Below are 9,884 nucleotides of genomic sequence, written 5' to 3' on the forward strand. Positions count from 1 at the left end.
GAGCAACCGCGACTCTTAATGAGCAAACAGCTCGCTCTATTCCTGGCAACAGAGCATTAATCATAATAATAATAAAAGCAAGGCCTCTTTCCAGTTTTGCATTAAATGCATTTTACTGTTAATTCGAGGGTAACGTAAAAAGTTCTCAGCTCAATATGTAAATGGTAGTGACATAAACAAAAGCAATTCAAGCGGAAACTTGATCTGTGCGATTAGTTTGTTTAACTATTTTTAAAAGTGGCAAGTTGTGTGTATTTAGTTGTAACTGATAAATTAAAATGCTTTTTTGACGTAAAATTCTTTGGATTGCACGAGTTTCTGCCTACAGAATTTCAAAGTTAGATATGGTTCCAACGGAAGCTATTTCTTCTTCTTCAGCTGTTAAGGAATGGACGGAAGAATTCCAGTGGGGTCTTACTGGATTTCTTTTAAGACCCACGAAGAGGTTACGAGTTCTGTGAAAGTGTGCGAGGAAGACTTATTTTTGCAACAACATCCACCAAACTGAAGAAAAGGTGTTATCGTTCTCTGCAATGGTTAAATTGCAGCCTTTCACAGAGGGATAATATTTGTTAATGGTTACGAACTACTCATTGATAATATACACAATTTGTTCCTCTAAACTAATAAAAGAGTAATGATGCAAATCGTGGTACATCAAGTTTCGAAACTTGTGGGTTAAGCAGGTTACTCTAATATCATAAGGTACCTCATTGCTCGGCAGTTTTGCCTGATGTACGAAACTTAAGAAGGAATACAACTTCCGCATCATGTGTGACTGTGTAACGGGACACCCTTCTCTAGCATTACTTTTCCTCAACATTAGTTGTCCATATCAGTATTATTTTTCGAATTTTGGACAGCTCAATATTATCTCAGTTGCTTTTCTGAAAACTTTCATATAATTTTATGCACAGTATGTTATATTTCAAGCTAAAATTTACCAAAGAGAATGACTTTTTAGTTTCGATGCTATACTCGAGAAGTACTAGTTCTGAATGTACAGTTAAAATGATTTTTTTTAGAAACGTTTAAAATTGCGAATTATTTGGACACCTAAAATTACTTTTATCAGTTACGAAATCCTGTACTGTTTACTATGTTTATTTCTGGATTCATTTATGAAATAACAATCGAAATTAATAATGTAACGAAAACTAGTAGGAATTCATTCGTTAAGACAAATTGTAAGCCCTTTGGAATATTGTTATTTCCGCAGAGTATGAGGGTCGTAAGCTCGCCTCTTATGTGATCGAACGTATTTATGTGTAATAGGTGCGAACAATGTAATTTCGGGTTTGTTAATGTGAAAATTCAAAATATTGTATGATAAACTGAAATGTGAGAGAACATATTTACGTAAAAACTTCTGCAACAACAATCTTCCAATTTATGCAGTTCAAACCAACCGTGAGGTACTGATGTTAGATTTTCAGCTTCAAGAATCAGACCCCTAGACAAGAAGAACTGGAGCCATCTCAACATCACAAGCTAAGTAAACTTGAAAGTTTATTGTAATCTTCGCTCCTCTCAAATCTTCACGAAAGACTTTGCTTATTAATTACTTGGACTGGGCATTCTTTAATGCGGACAATAGACGGAAGAGGGAAGGAGGTGGGACATTACAACTGGCAAGTAACCTATCTTGATGAACCTTGGACCACACATAGAAAGAGCTGCTACAGTGTAGTAAAGAAGAAATATGCAGTGAGACAAACAATAATGACATTTTTATCCAAATACATTAATTACACTGAATCCACCGCGATTTATGATGGTCCCTTAGACATTACAAAAGGCGGGACATGGTTCTTAATAGGGTGTGTGATCGCCACGGACGGCAGTGGATGGTCTGCAACGTGTGTTCCCACCTCTCGCCACGTGAGCATACGTAATGCACCCAGGAGCGGTGTTGGACGTGAGCGTTTTGGTGATCCGGTTTATGGCGTGGCAAGGTATAGTGTTACATGGGCGTACTGATGTTCAGATCTTCCAACACGATACACACGTCGGTCAGCGTTATCGAGAGACTGTACTCCTTCCACACGTGCGTCTTTTCCGGGGTACATTCGGTCCTGACTTCATTTTTATGGATGATAATGGGCGGATGAATCAAAGAGCGCAGGTGGAGGCGCTCTGGAAACGAGAGGATATTCAGCGGGTGGACTGCCCCGCCCGTTCCCCGGCATTCAGGCCCGTCGAGCACGTGTGGGGTGCATTGGGGGGACGTATTGCAGCGCGTCCAATGGCACCAGCGACTCTCTAGCAGCTGTCAGTTGCGCTTGTGGCGGAACGGAACGCCCTGCCACAAGAACTTATTACGAACCTTGTGCCCAGCCTGTGACACGTTACAGAGCTTGCGTTTCCGTCCATAGCGATCACACATTTTGTTAGGAACCAAGCCCCGCCTTGTGTAATGTCCAAGGGACCATAATAATTCGCGGCGACTTGAAAGTAATTATGACTTTGTTTAAAAGTGTCATTTCTGTTCGTCTCATTGCGTATTTCTGTCAGTTACACCCAGGGCTATACTGTAGAAATTCTTTCTATATATATGGTCCAAGTTTTATCGAGCGATGCTAGTCATCGCTGACACATGGGGAAGTTACTTCCTTCCTTAAGCTTTGCACAGTGAACATTCATCATAGGGTTCACAGGGTTTTGCTGTGGCGTCCGAACAAGACACAGCCAGGACGAAAGCACCACAGCCGAAAAGATGCGAGCTGCTGCCAGTGCCATAGAGACTCACCACTTGCGAGGATTGCACTAGCGCCACGGGCGTTGCTGAGGATGAAGATATCGACTTCACCTCGGCCAGTTGCTGGCCGAGTGCAATCTACCAATGACCGGGCGACAACGGACTGAAGCTTATTCGGAAGACAGAAGAGCAGCTGTCACCCACTTGGTTATAGATTATCGCCCAGGGCTGACTTAGACAGGGAAAGTCGTTTAGTGAACTCTTAGAAGTGAACAGACAGCTGCTGTAAATTGCATTTGCTACATACTGTGAAGTTTGCATTTAGCCATTGAGGGCCTTTTTTGGGTTGCAGACTTTACTATTCAACTAGTCACAAAGGTAAGTAAACCTTTTAACTCATTTGTGTGAAGCAAAACCACTCCGTCTTCAGGCCACAAGTGGTCCATCGGGACCATCCGACCGCCGTGTCATCCTCAGATGAGGATGCGGATAGGAGGGGCGTGTGGGCAGCACACCGCTCTCCCGGTCGTTACGATGGTTTTCTGTGACCGGAGCCGCTACTATTCGGTCGAGTAGCTCCTCAGTTGGCATCACGAGGCTGAGTGCACCCCGAAAAACGTCAACAGCGCATGGCGGCCCGGATGGTCACCCATCCAAGTGCCGGCCACACCCGACAGCGCTCAACTTCGGTTATCTGACGAGAGCCGATGTATCCACTGCGGCAAGGCCGTTGCCCATTTGTGTGACATTGTTACTAATTTGTTGGAGCGTTGTAGAACCTTCGCTTTCGTATTCTGTTAACTGACTCTGGGGCATAGCTGTGCAATAGTGGCAGGGAGAAATTGTCTTAGCGCTGTTTTGTACCAGAAGCCGTTTCTCGAATTCACAAACTCGGCCTACCGTAATAACCATGGCGACTCGGCCACCCCAGCAGCAGTAACGCGTCCTTTACAAAACTGGCGACAAGGGTTTCCAAAGATTCGGTCATCGTTGAACTCGATCGGTGGACTGAACAACAGTGCTCTAAACTAGTAAGTGACAGGACAGCTGCCCGACTGTTGACCGGAAGCTTGGGAGTTGGGTTGCCACCTAACGTAGAGTGTCTGACGGATAATGCTAACAGGAATCCCTAGAACGTTACAAGAGCAGTGGTGACCACAACTTATTACGTGATTTCTTGGCTACGTCTTGTGGAGTCCTCAAGCGAGGTGACGCAGGCGACAAGTCACTGGCATCTAGATGTGTCCCTTAGTAGTACATCTAGAGCAACTCTAGTGCAGTTTGACCTACGGCCGTCCGGTTGCCTATATGCAGGGACAAGGGGCTGGCCTACAAGCAGGCGCAAACAACGATGTCACAAGCCACACCCCTTATACCTAGCATGAGGCAAGCCACTCCTCCCTTATCCATCACATGACATGCCACTTCACATCCCATTCCATCTCCTCTGCTACTCACCCCTCCCCTCCCCTCCCCTCCCCTCTCCACCCCTCTCCTCCCCTCCCCTCCCCTCCCATCCCCCAATAAAAATCCAAGAGGGCAGAACTAATCCAGATTTTAAAAATTCAAGAAAATGGAACTAGTCCAGTAATGGTTTGTAACCCTTCTCTTCCCCTCTCCTCACCCTTCGCCTCCACCACTCATCTCCTCCAACCACATTCCAGTTCTTTGCACTCCAGTAAAATAAAACAACCAATCACGTTGCAGCTCCCTAGTCACACATCGTGGCTGTGCTCTAAAAGTATGCAAACGATCTTAATTTTTGAACCATACTCAAAACTATCTGAGCAACCTCAATCATTTGTTAAAATTTACTCCTACAGCATTTCATCTAAAATTCACCAGAAAAACACCCTCACGTCCACCATGCGCATAAACTCACACACACACACACACACACACACACACACACACATACACACATGGACGCGCACGTGCACACGCACGCATAAAAAATTCGCGGCCTCCATCTGAATTGCATAAAATTGTGCCAGGCTGTCAGCTATTTTTTTATTCTTCGCTATAAAAAATTGTTATGGACTGTCTCCCTAGTCACTTCTGTAAATAGTTCTACAATGTTTCAAGTGATGTTCCATAACCAGTTTATGGGAGGAGAAGATATTGTATTATTATATAATATAATCAGTGTTATTAACAGCCTAATATTGGCTATTATTCACATTGGAAAGAGGGGTAGCGGAAGTTAAGCACAACTGGACTCTCAAGGAGAGCAGCAATACTTACCTATCAGAGCTATGGTTGCCAGGCCTCTTTAAAACTATTTCCTATCATCAACTACTAAATAACACCAACATCCAAAAATAATGTGTAATGTAAGAAAACTACATACGCCGTACTCAAACACCATTTAAGGTAGATAGGTAGAAGGTGTTTTTATTACGCTGTATCATTCAAACTGCAATTCACAAGGATAATGTCTATTTTGTCTAGATACATAATGATCAAAGATGGTGATAGAGATCAAACATCACCACATGTTGCAAGAAGGCAGTCAACATTTAGAAAATAAAGTGATTTATAAAAAATAAAATGATTTATCAGATCACACACAGGCTGCGCGCAAGTGTAATTGCAGGTCTGGAAAGTTCGAACTTGGTAACAAAAAAAAAATTGTATTGCTTGTAAGATTTCGAGCACAAAACGTACTTTACAATCGGAATAGTACTTCAAATTAAGTATTTATATATCTAAATTGTCTGTATAAGTTATTAAATTACAATAGCTCACTTGTTGTCACTACGGAAATAAATTATAAGTTAGTGGATGGCCATAGTTTCTAGTTCGAGCTTTGTATCACACATTAAACTTATCTAAATACATAAAAATTGTTGCAAAAACAACACATATTATCACTTCGACTGATCTAATTTCCAATCTGAAGTTCGAGAACTAGCACGGCAACAAGTTTTATTCCCACATCCGTACCTCATCCGATATTAAAGACAATAAAACATTTGGGATATCGACTTCAGTTTGCAACTAGAACATTATCATCTTCTACTGTTACACAATGGAAGCTCATGGGGAAAACTCTGTTCCTTTCATTCATCCTGTTATATATTATAATATTGTTGCCTCATTAATTTAAGAGTTGGAGAGGCAGCGGGCGAGCGAGAGTGAGAGAGAGAGAGAGAGAGAGAGAGAGAGAGAGAGGACTCTCTTCTTATTTTTTTTTTATTTTTTTATTTTTTTGAGTCATCGGTCTTATGACTGGATTGACTGGATTGATGTAGTCCACTACGAATTTCTCTCCTACACTAACCTCTTCACCTCAGATTAGCACCTACAACATACTGCCTATTGGCTTCTGTCTCGGGTTCTTCGGCCGACGTTCATCTAATGATTTTTCTGACGTTTCGCCAGCACGAGTGGCTGGCATTGTCAAAGCTTCACCCTCCATTGCCAGTTCACCACCGGCAATGAAGGGTGAAGCTTTGACAATGCCAGCCACTTGTGCTGGCGAAACGTCAGAAAAATCATTAGATGAACGTCGGCAGAAGAACCCGAGACAGAAGCCAATAGGCAGTTCGTCAACAAGTGGCCACGAAAGCCTTAACAATTTTGTACCTACAACATACATTCTCAATTATCTGTTGGATTTTTTCCAATCTATGTCTTCTTCTTATCACAACACATATCATTTCAAGCAGCTACCCCTACTGAACATGACATTTCGATATTAGAAATAAGATTACGTCCCAGAAAATTAACGTTCTATCATTCCTGTAACTTGAATTCTGTGTTAAATAATAATCCTGTTTGAATTATTTCCTCTTTATTTCGGCAGCATAGTGCAAAACCCTGCATTTCTGTACAAGTGAAGTTCGTTTACTCTAATTTTTTGGCTGTAAATTAGTTGGAAGTAGTCATTTCGGTCAGCGATGATCACGTTCCATGAGGGTGTTATCGTTTTCTCATTTCAACATATCCAAGTCGCATCTGCAGCCGGTGTTCTAAACGAAATCCGTTTGCGATTATTGTTATTATGCACGACTATCTCTTTGCATTAATGATTAGCGATAACACAGTTTCTCATCACCAAACTTGCTGCTTTACAGTGACGACTGCTTGGCCTGAAGCAAATTCTTGCACGAGAATGAAAAGACTACCAAAGCTAATACTTTCTTGTCAATTTTATGATTACATCTTTTCTTTTCTTATTGGCAATGTAATGTACCCTTCCTTCGAGAGCATTTTACTTTCATGAACAAATTTAAAATAACAAAACCCATACAGGGGAATAAAGGCGACACATTGCACTCTACAGTTTCTTCTCTCAAAAAATGGCTGTGAGCACTACGGGACTTAACATCTATGGTCATCAGTCCCCTAGAACTTAGAACTACTTAAACCTAACTAACCTAAGGACAGCACACAACACCTAGCCATCACGAGGCGGAGAAAATCCCTGACCCCGCCGGGAATCGAACCCGGGAACCCGGGCGTGGGAAGCGAGAACGCTACCGCACGACCACGAGATGCGGGCTTTCTTCTCTCCCCAGTTCCCTTTAGTAGCACAGAAGTAAGTCCTTGATGTCTTAACACAAGTCCTATAATCTTGTCCCTCCTTCTTGTCAGTATTTTCCATGTGTTCCTTTCTTCATCGATTCTTTGAGATGCTGCCACATCCCTTGTGTTACCAAACCAGCTAATTTTCAAGATTTTTCTGTAGCACCACATCTCAAACGCTTCGATTCTGCTCTATTATGGCTGTGCCACTGTCCATGATTCGTTGTCATACAAACGTTCATTCTCAGAAATTCGTTCCCCAAATTAAGGGCTATGTTTGATACTAGTAGAATCCTTTTGGCCAGGAATTCCCTCTTTGCAAATGCTAGTCTGCTTTTTGGCACAGAGGTATGTATCAGAGAGATGATGTCAACTTCTGGTGGATATCAGATACTGGGGGATGTCAGCTAATGGATCGCAAAACTGCATTGTATCACCCTGTAAATTTTCTACTCACCATGAATCTTCACAATCAATCTCCAGTGACCATTATTCTTCGTTAACCATCATTCTTCACTGACGATCGCCATTAAATTTCATTTCACATGTGTGCACACAATATCAAAAATTATGTACATTGTCATTTTCCACTGACCATAATTCTCAACCCAACAATATGCAGGGTAACTAGTGATCAGATATTTCCAGTAGTAGTAGGACAACTGACAGATTCTAACAGTCACTCGATCATTCGACTGTTTTTTCGATTAGCTGGTCCTTGTAGCCGAACGAAACAACTAGTCTCTGTGGGACATCAGGTACATGTATTTTTTTCACTCACCATCCACGTTAGAGTAGTGTCACACGTACTGCACTTGTTGACAACAACAGTCAGTACCAAACTTTGGAAGCAGAATGGACCTTCAAATGAAATATTTCCACGTATAAACTGTCTACACGTCTTATAAAAATGCGTGTAGCTCACTTATTGACACTACTGAAATAAATTACAGGTTAGACGACCATAGTTCGATCTCAGTACCACATATTTATATCTTCTAAACACATAAAAATTGGTCGCAAAACACATATGAACGCTACTGCTGATCTACCTTCCAGTGCACCTTCCGACAACAATTAACAAACTTAACAATATTATTCCCAGATCACAAACTCGTCTGACATCAAAGTCAGTCAGACATTATAGTGACCCATGGTAGGATATTTACTTCATATTGATGTACAAATCGTTGTCATCTTCTTCTGTTACACAGTGGACACTTAAAGTGAAAACTGTATTCCGTTCATGCCATCTGTAATATATCATAATGTTGCTGCTTCATTAAAATAAGTATTGCAAAGAGAGATAGAAAATTTACGGAGGTGTATAAATCAACGAGACTTGGCAGTTACTGGAGGAAAACTTATTTATTTTATTCTTCTGTAATATACTTATACTGTTGTTGCCTGGACGTTTACTGTCATGTATAAATCAGATATATGATGTCAGCTAGAGAATAGCTTTCATTTCAGTCCCTCTATAATGCGTTATACTGCTGTTCGCTGAAAGTTTTGTGTGGTATATAAAGCAGAGGGATGATGTCAGCTACTGGGGAAAACTTCATTTCTTTCATTCCCTTCGTGATATTGAAACATCCCCTTAGAAAAATTTATGAATTACTATGCTGATGAACCCCTTACGTTATTTGATTTTCAAACAGCTGAGCAGAACTGAACGTACTCAGACATTTCGCTCTTTACTTATTCTGATCGACACTAAACTAACACACAATATTTTTAGCGCAACGCAATCTGACTTTCGATAATCTCTACAAAAGAATGGCCCTGACTAACAATAACCTATACATTTCATGAATCACTTACCTCACAAAAATCTTCGTTACTCGAACTACTGCAATACAGCGAGCGCCACTACTGCCAGCTAAATAAAAGATTCTAACTACTGAAGGCACCAACTACTGATAGGCATAGTTAGCAAATGAAAGATTTTGATAGAGAACAAACAATGTATTTACCTTAATAGTGTTCAAAAGTCATTATATATATATATATATATATATATATATATATATATATATATATATATATATATGTATCAGTTCATGATATCCAGTACTACAAATTTACTCTTTCTGGCGGACACACGTCCAGATCGTCCGCTCCTAAAATTCTGCCATCTCTCTCCCCACGTCCACCAGTGCTGGCGGCTCACCTCCAACTGCGCAACGCTACGCGCTGTTCACATCCAACTGCCCAACACTACAATAGCGAATATTTCAACAATGCCAACCAGCAACAGCTTGCACACAGCACAGTCAGTGATTTTCATACAGAGCGCTACGTGACGTTGTTGTTGTTGTGGTCTTCAGTCCTGAGACTGGTTTGATGCAGCTCTCCATGCTTCCCTAACCTGTGCAAGCTTCTTCATGTCCCAGTACTTAACTGCAATCTACATCCTTCTGAATCTCCTTAGTGTATCCATCTCTTGGCCTCCCTCTACGATTTTCACCGTCCACGCTGCCATCCAATAGTAAACTGGTGATCCCTTGATGTCTCAGAACATGTCATACCAACCGGTCCCTTCTTCTTGTCAAGTTGTGCTACAAACTCCTCTTCTCCCCAATTCTATTCAATACCTCCTCATTAGTTATGTGATCTACCCATCTAATCTTGAGCATTCAGCCTGTAGCAACAC

The sequence above is a fragment of the Schistocerca piceifrons genome, chromosome 5, assembly GCF_021461385.2.
Source record: "Schistocerca piceifrons isolate TAMUIC-IGC-003096 chromosome 5, iqSchPice1.1, whole genome shotgun sequence".
Lineage (NCBI taxonomy): Eukaryota > Metazoa > Arthropoda > Insecta > Orthoptera > Acrididae > Schistocerca > Schistocerca piceifrons.